The sequence below is a fragment of the Notolepis coatsorum genome, assembly GCF_963971535.1.
Source record: "Notolepis coatsorum genome assembly, chromosome: 13".
NCBI classification, from domain to species: Eukaryota; Metazoa; Chordata; class Actinopteri; order Aulopiformes; family Paralepididae; genus Notolepis; species Notolepis coatsorum.
In genome coordinates this window covers 105,983,333-105,999,224 of record NC_140177.1, presented here as the reverse complement: position 1 = coordinate 105,999,224, position 15,892 = coordinate 105,983,333, and the positions used below count along the sequence as shown (strand labels likewise).

At 39.8% G+C, this 15,892-nt stretch overlaps 1 long non-coding RNA gene across 1 annotated transcript; it reads left to right on the top strand.

The window, feature by feature from the left end:
- The first annotated feature begins 8,209 nt into the window (after nt 1–8,209).
- On the top strand, nt 8,210–11,168 carry LOC311239115. The gene is made up of 4 exons (XR_014620418.1): nt 8,210–8,276; nt 8,398–8,479; nt 10,498–10,638; nt 11,083–11,168. It is a non-coding gene; the product is annotated as an uncharacterized lncRNA (long non-coding RNA).
- Nucleotides 11,169–15,892: the final 4,724 nt, after the last annotated feature.

Sequence of the window (15,892 nt, the reverse complement as noted above, 5' to 3'; positions counted from 1 at the left end):
GGAGGTAAGCAAAACGACCCGACAATGAACCTTCAGAAACCCCGAGTATATAAGGGCTCCCTTCGAGCTGATTCGAAACTCCCTTCAGGTGTGTGGAGGTAATTGGTACCTGGAAGCGTGTGGTAATGGACCAATCCTCACACTATAATAAAATTTTTTATTTGTATGAATGTGTTTTTTCCACCAAATTGTTCGTTAACTCATTCCCTGCCATCGACGAGTATACTTGTTATATCCCGCCAATCGTTGGACGCCAACAACGAGTATACTCGTTATTATTATTGTTATTTCTTTTATTAGCTATTACCATTCATAAATCATCCTGGAAGGCTGTGGTACTGTGTAACAATGTGTCTGAGATCGCAACGGTCCGATACCGCCTCCTGGTGGTATGCGGCCGATGTCCCACTTCCTTTCTGACTCTGACTCTGACTCTGTGCGTCATTGAAAGTCATCCGGGTGGAGTTTTCTTGTAACGTGGATCAAGATATTCTCCCGATCGCATTGAATCGCTTTCGGGACGCCGGATTCATTATGCTGTGGGGGGTTATGGCGTGGGTCAAATGGACATACGATCTAGCAGATGGCAATCAAATAATTGGAATATTCTTTTTGGAATATCATCGGCCACAGGTAAGAGCAATTTAACCTCAATTTCAGCTTGGTTGTGCATTTTTTTTCATTGCATAGCCCTGATCAGCGTATGCTGTTGTACTAACAAATGCCGTTATTGACAATCAATTAATCAGAAACGACCCCCCACCCCCTTTCATGCATGCATGATGGAACATAATATACCGATCATATGTATTTGAATTTTTTATTGTAGCGTGTATAGGGACGAAATGCCAATGGATTAAGTATAATATGTGTCGCAGGCTATTACTAGCCTCCCAGGAATTACCCCAGACCACTCTAAAACCATACTTATATTCACCACGGTACAAAACGAGAATGTATGGATGGAAAAAATATTCCTTTTTCACATCTTGAACAATATAGATACTCGATGTCAAATGGGCCATAGTATTGCATATAATATTTAAATAGTTATAGCCCTGCAAACAAGGTGAGCGACTCCCACCGTTTACAGCGATGGCGGTAGCTACTACAGGATGAGGCTAATGCGTGGCGTCCAATGAGTTATACTGAAAATGGCTTTGCAGCATCTCTACACTTTTAAGCTCATTGGGAATACAAGGATCCATGAACATGCCCACTTGGAAACCAGCACCCATTGATATTTAACAGGAAATCCAAGTCAGCAGCTTATATGCTTTAATCAACAAAATAAAAAACACAATAAAAATGATAAACTAAGATTACATTTTTTTATTTAAATGATAAACAAATGAGTCCGAGAAGGAGCAGAAGGAAGCACATGCTTATCTAGTCCTGCCCCTTTCTCACAATATCATACAATAAACAAAATATCTTACAAACTTAAAATAACAAACAAAGACATGTGTATGCACTAAGTACTTTAAGTCCACACACACTTTCTAAGGTTCACGCTAGTTACTAAACGAACGAACTGCTTGTTAATGCTGCACACCGAACGAACTGCTGTAATACGATTCACACTAAATGACGACTCTTTACTTCACATTAAGTTAGGTCGAACTTGACTCTGCTATACGCTAGGTTCAACTACTGCTGTTGCATTACTCCGGACGAACTTCACGTTACTGCATTAGGTTGCTAGACGAACTTCTTACTTCACACACGAACGCCGAACTGCTACTGTTTGCGCCTTCCACAATATATTTACTTAGAGGGCTTTCTAGTGCGCAGCCGAAGCTCTTGTCTGGAATCAATGCGCTGGCCCCAGGCATGTCCCAACTTGTCCAGACTCGTCTTTGAACTTGTCTCAGGGGCGCGATTCTAGGCGCCGCCGACATCAAGAGCACCATCCAATGAGGAAAGCGAATAATGCTATGATTCAAACGGAGGCTTAAAGGGATATAGCTTATATATATAAATAATATACAAGTTATATAAAACAATAAAACGTAGATTCTCAATGTTAATCTGGCCCTTCAGAACAGGTGTCAAGTTGCCAAATCTATTGGCCCATGATAGGTTCGACCTATTAATGACATCACACATGCAACTGAGAAGTAGCCTACAGAGAAGCCCTCCCTCTCCAGTGGAAGAAAGGGAAAATGGTGCTGGGGTGACAAGTTTTGCGCAAATAACGATCTGTATAGTCAAAGTCATGCCTCCAACCAAGCGGTGTTAAGCATTCAAAATAAAACACGTTTTTGAGTAGAGGGGATCTTTAACATAAAACAGACTTTTCAAACGTTCACCGGGGAGCGTTGAATTACCACTTGACCATGTTGTTACCGAATCCGTTCCCGAGCCCCTGGATTATATTACTGAATCAGTGGGACTCAGAAGTGTTATCCTAGCCAATCTACCATGGTTGAGCAGCCAGCGGGCTACATTATCAGTCCTGCTCCTGCGAGGGCTTGTGACTCACGGCCACCACTAGGTCACTGGTACAGTATCTGTTGGAAAATGCATTAGCTGATAAGTTGGACTAACCCGTCTGTCTGTGGAGCAGTAACACTATTATACTGCACCGTGTGACCATACAACTATACTGTTTAGGTCACCAACCTATGGCCACGCGCAAGCTCCAGGGGTCGTTATGTTAAAGGGCAGTCCCTGATTCAAATGTAATAAACAACGGGAAGAAAGAAATCTGAATGGAGACGTGTTTTTATTCTCTTGTTGATTGACTGAGTTTTTGATACAAGGACTGACTACATTCAAATACAATGCATACTAAGTCAATTGAAAGACGCAAAAAAGGAGGCGAACGGACGCAACTTGTGTGAGAAATTCGACAGGCGAGATGGAGCAAATATAAGTATATCTTAACGATGAATATGAAATAGACTACTATGAATGCTCTGTGACATACACTATAGATATTGAATAGGTTACATTTAGAAATGGTCTAGTTTTTGTGAATGTCAACAAGCGCTACTGTTGAGACGAAATACATTAGCATGTCTTCACGCCAGTTTTGTCCAACTGTCAAACTGAAGGGGTGAAAGCGAGACAATACTTCTTCTCACATTGTATCTGAACATACTGTACCACCATACAATAGGTACAGTATGAACATAGTGATGTTTTTAAACACTGGAATGAAGCAGACCAATATTCAGATTCACAATGAGAGAGTACTTTTTATTTAATCATCTACAAAACAAACTCTTTGAGAACGTACGTGAATATAAAACATATTTATATGGATTTGGGACTTTAGAATCTGTAATGTCGTCAAACAGTGACCTCTATAGGCAAAAGATCTCTGCTTGGTATTGCACTTTGTTTACACGTTTGTTTTGGTCTGATGTGTTGGTTGGATTGGTTGGAGGGGTCACTATTGCTGGTCACACCTCAGGCTCTGCCAAGAGAGGTCTGGAGAAATTCATAGTATAATAACTTACTAAACTCCAACCCACATGTCGGGGCTCTTTTGCCAAAAGATTGCTGTTTGACGACATTACAGATTCTACCTTTAAAGGCGTTGTTCTAGTAGTGTTTAAGCATGCTACCCAACATGTCCATGTTGTATGTCTGTATTTAGGATGTCTACAGAACTAAATACAGTTCTAGAATTAAGATCCAACCGACGTCCTGGCCGTGTCCTACACATTTCACGTCTTACTATGATGTTCCGTCAACGTGATTGCTAAACCATTTTTCAGTATGATGTATATATTATCAATGTCCATATTATCCATATTAGTATATAATATTTGTGTTGTTGGTATTATGTGTTGATATTATATAAAAAAAAAATCTTACCCTAGAATCAAACCCCAGTTTCCCACACAGTTGTTTCTTTGCTGTTCCCATTCGGCTAACTTGCCACTTGATATTTAATGGAGGCAACAGCCTTATGTCTGTACATAGCTTTTTACTAGAGTAATGTACTATATTTCAGTACTCTCTATTTGCGTACTCTTTCACCTCAGGCCAAAGGTGCCAGTGGTGCTGATATCTCTCCATCACAGCTCAAGTTTGACAAAGATCTATTTACAGGAGAGCCTACACGGGTCACCTCTAACACAGGAAGAGAACCTGAGAGCAAATGTGATCACTTGATAGAGCAGCGATGCAAACCGTGTCGCTCGCCGCCGCAGTGTTTACGCACTGAATAAATGAAAAAGACGTGTAATTGAAAGAAGGAAGTCTGATACATCAGTGGCCGGTGAACCGGCGACTGGTCGTGACTCGTGTGCATTAGCATGGTGTGACTCAGTCCATCAGGGTGCCACACCAGACGTGGCCCTCAGGTAAACCTGGACACGAGCCGGCTGGCCGCTGGAGCTCCCACATTGTGTATTGATGAGCACCACTGGGTAAGGTGACAGCGCAGCGCTAAGTGAAACCAGAGACCTTTCACCGTATGAGGGCGGGAGAGGGAGAGGGAGAGGGAGGGGTGGGCTTTATTTTCGGTGGTGTGATTTAGGTTTTTTAAATACATTATCACTTAAAGGAACACGCCAACATTTGTGGAAATTAACTTATTGTCTTCTCCAGAGAGAGACAAGAAGATAGATACCAGTTTCCTCTCTGTGAGTTCAGTAGAAAGCTATCTGGCTGCACGTTAGCCTAGCTTAGCACAATGAATGGAAGCGGACAGTGCCTTCGGGAGAGGTGTTAGTTGGACAATGCCTAGGCTAACCGGCACTGTTAGCCTAGGCATGTATATAATATATATTATTTGTCATTCGTACACATTGTACTTTTTTTTATACAATACATATATATATAATAATAATAATGCAGGACCTCTTTAGAGAGAGGTCTTTATTCGGCATGCAACGACACAACGGCATGCAATGGGCGGCACACACACACAGAGGAATACACACACACACACATGCAATTGACCTGTCTCAAACCCTGCCCTCTTTTCTTGATCCTCCAATCACAACTGTCGCTTACCTCGGACAAACCAAGTTTGTCCGAGGTAAGCGACAGTTGTGATTGGAGGATCAAGAAAAGGGGCAGGGTTTGAGACAGGTCCATTGTCTCTCAGGGTCCCCAATGCGATTGAGCTCTGCTCTTAACCCATCCTGTCGTCCTTCCCCCCAAGGGCTGCCGGGAGCAAACAGGGCGTCGGCGAGGGCCGCGCCCTGGGACCAATCCAAGTGCTCCTGCCCGTCTTCGTCAGGGACGTGACAGCGTCAGTGATCTGTTGTTGTGCATATATATTACTTATGGCTATAACTGAACATATATTATGTACCTTTTCCCTGTGGTCGATTAGTACTATATTTACATAATTTATTTTAAGTGAGATATCTTCCCGGGAATGTCACTACAGACACCCAGTTCATTATACTTGATAATGCTGCATATAGACAAGGGCGTTCAGTGAGCCATAGGCTTATTCATCACTGTGTTACAGTAGTCTCTGTTCCAAACACATATTTTAGCGTAGAAAAATCAATGGTGTCTTCTTCCACCATTTTGGTAATTCTTCCACTGGGTGTTGTTTGTACCAATGACCACCAGCGATTTGCAATAGAAACAGCTGTCCTGTTGTAATTAACATTACGTATAGCTGGTTAGTAAGGAGTGAGTTCTGTCTTTGAAGCATTTGCAACTGAAAAGTCACCACAGTAGGTGCTCTGAGACACTGACATCACTGGGTCTCATTCCCGAACGAAGTTACGACAAAATATTTCGTCTTAGCCAGATTTCGGCCCATTTAAGACATATTAGGGCTGGGAGTGGGAGTCCCCAAACTTTCCTGAGATCTTATTTGATCGTGGCTGAGAGCAGATTTAAGAGTGCTGAGGAGCACACTTAAATATGCTCTCAGCCCACGATCAAATCTCATGATTGATTGACTAATTTAAAATGTTATTATAACTTGAAAGACTGTGTTCTCATAGTGATTCCTTCACATCAACGCTACAGGCCTCCTTGGAATTAATTACTTAATCATAATTAAAATAAATATGACAATATTTGTACGATAAGAAATTACGCATTTGATGTCGGAAAAATAAATAATATGGATTCATCTGATCACAGGGCAGCTGCTTAACCATATCTGAACCAGCTATTTTGGACAAATGTATAATTACTTTAATTACTCAGATATTCAAACACAATTATGCAATTATTGTGAAATGATTGAAAATAATAATAATTTAAAGCCTTCTGTGGAATTTGTATTTCTTATTTGTTACACATCTGTTTTAATGATTAATTATATACATTTGAAAGAATGCAGGTCAACATGCAATGTATCCCATTGATTGGTATACAATGGGACAGACCTTTGTTTGATTGATTGATTGAAAACTTTATTAACAGATTGCAGAATGGGTACAGTACAGTACAGCTCAATTACATAAGGGGATGCAGACCAGAGAAAGAATTTCGTCTTGTTTACATCAGGGTCCCCCATTTTCAATTCATCATAACATATATGACACAAACTACACAGATAGACAGTACTGCTACATCTATACATTTATAACATACCAGATTTGCAAATACAGTACTGTTTGTGATACAAAAAGAGTCCAGAAAAGAGAGTACATTTGACGTAGAAACTGTTGGAGGAGGTTGGGTAGGAGGGGTGGGTGGGGGATAGACTTACACTGTACAAGCAAAACTGTACATTGGAATATTGACAAAACCATACTTGGTAATTTACTGTACATTGGAGGGGGTTGATATAACTATAAACCTGCATTCCTTAGAATATATCATTAATCAAATACACTATATAGCCTATACACCAACACTGAAATGACAGTGGATAAATAAATTATGCATTAATATTCCATAACAAGTCTTGTGTGCGCCTACGAATGAACAGTAGCCTATGGGCTTAATTATGGAATAATAAGCTGCATACTGCGTTCATTCATTACGCCCGCCGTAGGCTATATATATTATATGTCATTCATTCATTCATTCATATACAGTACTGCACGCGCGCATGTGTGTGTGTGTGTGTGCGCGCGCGCTGCGGCAGGTGTGTACCGCAAGCTGTATATGATGCCAATACATTAATCTTTAACTAGTTTTGATGGGCGCAAGCGTGATTACGAAACATAGCCGCATTTCTCGGAGACGTTCTCTGATTGGCACTGACTGACGCTAGGTTTCGTAATCACGCGGCTCGCAAAGAACTTCCGCCATTCCATTTCACACAGCTGCGTCACCAGTTGCCTTATAAGGAGATATGGAGGCGTTGTTTTGTATGCAAATGAGCTGAACGGGAACGCGCTTTGGAGTTTAAGACAGAATGCCATTCTCCAAGCAGATATCAGATCATATCATTTCTGCAACCGTTTCAGCCACTTAAGACATATTACCAGCACGTTCAGGACTCAGAGTGTACTTGTCATAGATTATGTCTCAGTGGTTCCAAGATAAGTCTTCCAGAATATATCTTTGAAAAAATTTTGGGAATGAGACCCATTGTGTGCTTTTCAACCTGGAGACTTCTGTAAGTCATTTGGCGATAGATAATGACTTAACATTAGACATTTATTTAACTACTTTGAATATTGACTTTGAATATTGAATTAAAGGGAGTATGGTCTGATGTAGATGGTTGGATAACTATAGCTAAGATTGTACACAAGAACAGGAAAATAGCGTTGGCAGCGGTATACGCCCCAAATTTGTACGAAGAGGGTTTCTTCACTACACTAACCAAAGCAATGTTAGACCTTCCCGATTACTCATTTATAATAGGTGCGGATTTTAATGCCATTTGGAATCCAAGGATGGACAAATCTTACCTCGCCTTTTCCAGCGAACAAAATAATTCATCTAATGCATTAAAGGATTGGTCGAAGATTACAGGTGTAAATGATTCATGGCGATCACTTAATCCCACGACCCGAAAGTACTCTTGTCGATCTGCGAGACATAACACATTATCCAGAATAGATTATGCCTTTGCATCCCCGAGACTATTTGATAACTATGAAGTGGAAATGATACCCAATACACTATCAGATCACTGTTATTTACTCCTAAAAGGAACATTTGGTATACTACAGATACAGCTGGGAAAAGTCCAGGAACAGCTGTTTGCCTGCCGTTATGACGTCGCTTGGCATGGTTAATGTTAACAATGACCAGCGGGGCGCTCTCATACAGCTGGTGACAACGTGCTGGACGAGCTCCGCCCTCCCTCGGCAAACTGAGAGAGAAGCAGAGGAAGTAAATATTGTGTCTCTTCTGTCGGCAGTGGATTTAGCTCTCAATCGGTAAACTCTTAATATACATTACTATTGAAATGCATTTTTACTTAACTTTACAGCATTATTCAAACGTGATAGGAAGTTATGAGTCATCAGCCGTTTATATGCAGTACGTTTTTGCCTACAGATTATACAGTACATGGCAAAAGAGATCCGTTTTGCAGAGTTGGAGAAAGTAGCGTTTTTTTCAACCCCGTTAACGTTTGAAGGTGAGTTTAAACTACTAAATAAGATCCGATTCCTAAACACTGTCACAACAGCAGTCATATTGTATATTTTCAACAATACGTTTGTTTACCAATAGGTTATTGGGTTTGTGTTGCCGCTGTTTAAAGAGACTCCAATTGAATTGATTTACCGAGTGACTGAGTTCGTTTTTTCTCAAATGTAAACTACAGTATAAGATCCAACAATGTCACAACAGCAGTCATATTGTATATTTTCAACAATACGTTTGTTTACCAATAGGTTATTGGGTTTGTGTTGCCGCTGTTTAAAGAGACTCCAATTTAATTGATTTACCGAGTGACTGAGTTCGTTTTTTCTCAAATGTAATCAGGGACAGTGCATATCAATCAACAGTTATACATTTATAAATGAATACAAATTAAAAACTGTAAATATGCCAACATTAGCAGGGTTGCTAGTTTTCAGTTGTAGTCCCTGGGCTAGATGTTTAAAGCCCAACCTCCAGGTTAAACCCTACTGATCAATTATGGGTAGTTTACATCATTGGTATATAATTATATATATATCTGTACATATCTCTTACCTACTCTTACTAGTTACACTGCTGGCCAGTATGACTTACTACCATAGTGTCTTTATACCTGTATCACTGTACATATTAATACTATATCTAAATCTGTACATATCTCTTACCTACTCTTACTAGTTACACTGCTGGCCAGTATGACTTATACCATAGTGTCTTTATACCTGTATCACTGTACATATTAATACTATATCTAAATCTGTACATATCTCTTACCTACTCTTACTAGTTACACTGCTGGCCAGTATGACTTATACCATAGTGTCTTTATACCTGTATCACTGTACATATTAATACTACAACTCTGTACATACATGTAGTACTCATAGTACTAATTTATATATGTTATACCCAGTTTAACCACCTGTACAGTGTATATTACTATTTCACGTTACTGCTACATAGTCACTCTGGTTGGATGCCAAACCTCTTTTAGTTGTACTGTACTTGTGCTGCATGATGACAATACATTACAATCTGCACTGAATTAGTCACAGAATGTTTTGGGACTAGAAGGTTTACAGGGTTAACCGGCTGTCGTGTGGCAGTGAAAGGGTTAACCTTCTGTGTATTGTTGAAGGTTTAGTCCACATTGTTTATTGAACAAAAATACAACATGAAGGTTGGCCTTTAAGCCAGAAACAATAGTACTGTTACATTTGCGACATACGATATGCAAATATACAGTAAGGAACCTGACGCAAACTTTGCCATCACAACCATTGAACTATTATAATAGTTAGGATCTATGGGTAACAGTACTGTATATTTGCATATCGTATATGTCACAAATGTAACAGTACTATATACCTGTATGTCATGTATGTCCCTACGTCATAAATGTCATGTATGTTGTGTGTGTCATAAATGTCACTATGAATTGAAAATAGGGGACCCTGATGTAAACAAGACAAACGTCTTTCTCTGGTCTGCATCCCCTTAACAATTGTGTGTATTGAGCCGTACTGTATTGTACCCATTCTGCGTCTAGCCTTAACATGGTGAAAACACGTCTTTAAGCTATTGTATTGTACCCATTCTGCAATCTGTTAATAAAGTTTTCAATCGATCAATCACTAGCTAGCTATAGCTAACGTTACTCAACGATATATTGATTGATTGAAAACTTTAACAGATTGCAGAATGGGTACAATACAGACCAGAGAAAGACTTTCATCTTGTTTACATCAGGGTCCCCCATTTTAAATTCATTGATTGATTGATTGATTGAAACGTGTATTAACAGATTGCAGAATGGGTACAGACCGTTTCTAAAAGAGAATATATACATTTGTTCTGTGTGTGTTCTGTCCTGTATACTTCCATAGTAAATCTTCCATGTTCTGTGTGTTCTGTCCTACTTCCATAGTAAATCTTCCATGTTCTGTATGTGTTCTGTCCTACTTCCGTAGTAAATCTTCCATGTTCTGTGTGTATTCTGTCCCACTTCAGGAGCAAGTCCTTCATGTTCTGCGGCCTGTATGCCGCCATCATATTCGGCGGGCAGTACTTCATGAGGGAGAGGCCCAAGCTGAACCTGCAGAGGCCGATGGTGCTGTGAGCCACACGCCGGGACCGAACAAGATTTAAATTGTAGCTATTCCCCTAATCTGTTAGCAATTTTAGTATATAAACCAAACTTAGGTGTGAGGTTAAAATCTTTCTCCGTTTAAACAAACAGGACTCACAACAGAGCAGAAAACTGTCTTGAGTCTGATCTCTATTGTTAAACCTACATGTATGGGATCCAAGCCTGCTTGATTAATAACAAACACATCTTTCTATAATGTTGTGATAGAGCCTGCACAAGTATTATCTGTTCCAAGGTGATGGAGCCTACGGTAGTAAAGATGTAAAGAGTCTGCGGACAGTGTCTGGTTTTAATGTACTAATGGACTGATGGTCATTGTGTTTATGTTTGTGTACTTGTGCATGTGATTGTGTGTGTGTGTGTGTACTTATGTGCTCCAGCTCCTATCATATGTATTGTACTAATAATAGTGTTTACGTTCCATGTGTCCATATCTGGCTGCCAAGAGGTGCGAGGAGCTGAAGGAGAAGGAGAACACAGAGCTGCTGCGGGACCTGGAGCAGAAGAACGCCATGATCTCGGTCCTGGAGAGCAGCATCAAGGACATATAAACTGTACATTGGAAGAGGTCTACAAATATACAGCATTGTTGGGGGGGGGGCTCTCTCGCATATAGTAATAATAGAGTATATACATTTGAGGGGGAATAAACTGTACATATACAGCACTGTTTGTGATACAAAGTACATTAACCTGGCACACAACATACTTGTTCACATGTCATTTTTCTTTCACTCTAAAGGAAATATGTCTCACATACAGTAGACCCCCCAGTAGCCTACTTTGTGGAGACGAAGATGATGAGTACCAGTCTTCTCCTCAGACATATAAACTGTACATTGGAAGAGGTCTACAAATATACAGCACTGTTTGTGATACAAAAATAGTATATAGTAATAATAGAGTATATACATTTGAGGGGGAATAAACTGTACTTTAGAGTGAAAGAAAAATGACATGTGAACAAGTATGTTATGTGCCAGGTTAATGTACTCTACTATTTTTGTATCACAAACAGTGCTGTATATGTACAGTTTATTCCCCCTCAAATGTATATACTCTATTATTACTATATGCGAGAGAGCCCCCCCCCCCCCAACAGTGCTGTATATTTGTACTACGACTATGCTTGCACCTCATGGTACCAAAGCACCTCAAAGGCGCTAAAAACAAGATTACAAACATCACAAAACAAACTGGTCAGACTTCTACTTGACCTTACCCCTAGAACCCACCTCACATTCACTCACAGACGGCAGAGGTGCCAACCTGCTCATCAGGAGCAATTGGGGGTTAAGCGTCTTGCTCAAGGACACTTTGACACGCTGCCGGGAACATTGGAATGCGCTGGCTGCAACCCCCACACACCATTGAAATGCTAATTGTCCAGCACCTAGTATTTACTACTCTCATGATGGAAGCAGGCTACTCTCTCATGATAGAAGCAGATGGAATCATGAGAGAGTAGCCTGCTTCTAACAAACATAATTATGTATTGTGTGCAGCCACTTTCTTTGTTAGGCAGACATCTGCAGAGGGCATCTGCCTTTTTTTAATATTAGCATTTTATATAAAAGTATTCTGTACTTCTGTATGACAACTAATAAAGAAACTTGAACATCAAAAAATCAACATTCTGTTCTCTATTCCAGGCTAGATCTGACCTTGACTCATGTTACAGGATTAATACACATTTTCTTACACCCATATTGCTAGTTTTCACCTGAAGGGCAAATTACAGGGCCAGTCCAGTAAAAAAATACATTAATCATGTATCATTATGTTTAAAATAAATTGCATTTTGGTACAAACCTTGTCAACTTTGCCTTCCTGTGGGCTATGTTATGTATATGAGCAAATTGCATATAGCATTCTCTTTGGTAGCATTCATTCTGTGTTTATTGTGTCATACTGGGGAATAATATTAATATTATTATGTCCTATTGGGGACACAATTTTAAATTCTGAGCAATTCAATCATTTTTTTATAGAGCTCATCTGTGACGTCGGTACAGTGCGAAATGCAATCTTATAGTAACAAAACAATACACAAATTGAACATAGTTTTGAACGTTTTATTACAATAGTATTTACTGTCATGTTGCAATGTATAATCCAGCTAGCGTTCCAGTCAGATCCATTCTCCGTTCTTGTTGACAATTTTGGGGTCCGTGTCACCTGTACAAGAAAGATGACCCATGCGTTGAACAAAGTACCAACACTACGTTCATCAATCATAAATCTAAATGCCAAATCTTTTAAATCATGATTTTGTCTCAGTTTCATAAGAACAAGCAAGAGCTGCACACGCAGGGGCATTGTGTTAATTTGCCAATCAGTTCTGCTATATGTCAATGGGACTGAAGTTTGCTGTGAGAGGGCAGGCTGACTGCATCAGAATTTGGCAAGATACTAAAGAGAAAGAAAATTTCAGATGCCTTCATACAGTCCACATATTACCCCAAGCCCTTCACTGCTACAGTGACTTTGTACTTTTTACAAGAAGAGATATATATATTGAGAGAGTTCACAGAGATATTCAGTTCATCAATGACATGATTGTAAAGTTGCACACATTCCATGATGCTCACTTTAGTCCAAAAACATAAATCATACCTCTTTCATTGTCACTCATGTCCTGTGTTGGATTGACCTGTGTCGTCTCTGTGAGGGCAGTAACATCTCCATACTCCACATACTGATAACACAGTTGGATGTATTGATAACAGAGCTAGAACTTAACGTTATGATGCAGAAATATGTGCGATATTGTTACCTTTTTTGGGTGAGAGCAGACACGAGAGCCCGGATGGGAGATGGCTTCCCATCTCTGAAGTGCTTTGGGGTGATATTCCAATGTACAGTTTTGCTTGTTCAGTTGTACAGTGTCCCCCACCCACTCTTCCTACCCAACCTCCCCCCAACATCCTCCAATGTACAGTTTCTATGTCAAATGTATATACTCTCTTTTCTGGACTCTTTTCGTATCACAAACAGTACTGTATTTGCAAATCTGGTATGTCATAGATGTAGCAGTACTGTCTATATGTATGTCATGTATGTCATATATGTTATGATGAATTGAAAATGGGGGACCCTGATGTAAACAAGACGAAAGTCTTTCTCTGGTCTGCATCCCCTTAACAATTGTATGTATTGAGCTGTACTGTAATGTACCCATTCTGCAATCTGTTAATAAACTTTTCAATCAATCAATCAAGTATTGATTATTTTTTTTATATCACGTTAACAATCAAATGGCTAGCAAGCTCACCTGTGACATACTGTACAGTGCAAAATACTTTCGTCTTGTTTACATCAGGGTCCCCCATTTTCAATTCATAATGACATACATGACATACAGGTAGACAGTACTGCTACTGTACATCTATACATTTATGACATATCAGTTTTGCAAATACAGTACTGTTTGTGATACAAAGTAGTACCTGACGCATCGCTACTGTCTCCGCCATCACAACCATTGAACTATTATAACTCTGTTACACCTATACACGGCTGGCCCATAGTAGGTAGTAATAGATAGCAATACATACTGTACTGTAGTCAGAAATAAACGTTACCAAAATAATAACGTTTAGGCAAATCACAGACGCGGATACTACCACGTCTCTCTGTCGTCTTGTTTACATCAGGGTCCCCCATTTTCAATTCATAATGACATACATGACATACAGGTAGACAGTACTGCTACTGTACATCTATACATTTATGACATATCAGTTTTGCAAATACAATACTGTTTGTGATACAAAGTAGTACCTGACGCATCGCTACTGTCTCCGCCATCACAACCATTGAACTATTATAACTCTGTTACACCTATACACGGCTGGCCCATAGTAGGTAGTAATAGATAGTAATACATACTGTACTGTAGTCAGAAATAAACGTTACCAAAATAATAACGTTTAGGCAAATCACAGACGCGGATACTACCACGTCTCTCTGAATCGTAGTGAGATACGTTCGAGGTGTTTCATGTTTCATAAAAATACGAATTTCATAATATATTATAGCTTACTTGAATGAACAATCTCCCTCCCCACTTTACCAGCATATTTTAAATTCACAATAAAGTATCTCTGTCTCGCGCAGTCCCAACGTTGACAGTGGCTCGTGTTATTGAAACAAAGGCAGTGTTGAATGAGGAATCAATAGACCGCCGCCGCGCCGGGCGACTTTGCGCCTCCTGGCGGCATAAAACAGAACAGCAGCCTGGGTCACAATTAATTAAAACGACGTGATATAACCGTGCGCACGTCGCGGCAAAGCGCCCAGGAATACTAAAAGCTTCATCTGTATCTTCCCGAGCCCCAAGATGGCGATTTAACTCGATGCTGCTTAATAACAAGGAATTCATTACACAACTCAAAGAAGCTCTTATAGTATTCCTACGGGAGAATGCAAACTCGGTGCAAGACCCCAGAATAATATGGATGTCGGTAAAGGGAATGATCAAGGATTTCACTGATAGCTTTTCCTCCAAAATGCGCAAGAATCGATGCACAAAACTGGCTGAACTGGAAACGCTTTACTCAACGTTATTTAATTCTTTACAATACAACAACTCAACTCGACTAGAAAATCAAGTTAAGGTACTAAAAAAAGAGATCAATGCCATATACAGACAACAATCGGAAATACAAATACGTAGCACAAGACAACAGCAGTACTCCCAAGGTTCTAAACCTAGTCACCTATAAGCCATGCGATTAAGAATTAATGCAAAATTTGCAGATATAACTACCATTAGAGCACAACAAGTACTTGAAACAGACCCGGAAAAAATAAACGTGACATTCAAAGAATTCTACTCCAACTTATATAAATCAGAAACGACCTTCGATCAAAACAAAATAGCACATATCTTAATCAAATTATTCTCCCTAAACTTTCAGAGGATGACGCTAAACAGTTAGAAACACCGATCACACTAGAGGAACTCAAGAAGGCCATATCCGAAATGCAAAGTGGTAAGGCTCCTGGAAGAGACGGTATCCCACCAGAAATGTACCTCTCTTGTTGGGACATAATTGGACCCTTATTACTAAATATGATCTTATACTCAGTCAAGGAGGGGAACTTCCATAAGAACGACAATATTGCACTCATAACAGTCCTTCTCAAAAAAGACAAAGACCCCACCGAGTGCGGTAGTTACAGACCCTTAAGCCTCCTCGGAACCGATATCAAACTGTACTCTAAGGTATTAGCCATCAGATTACAAAAGCA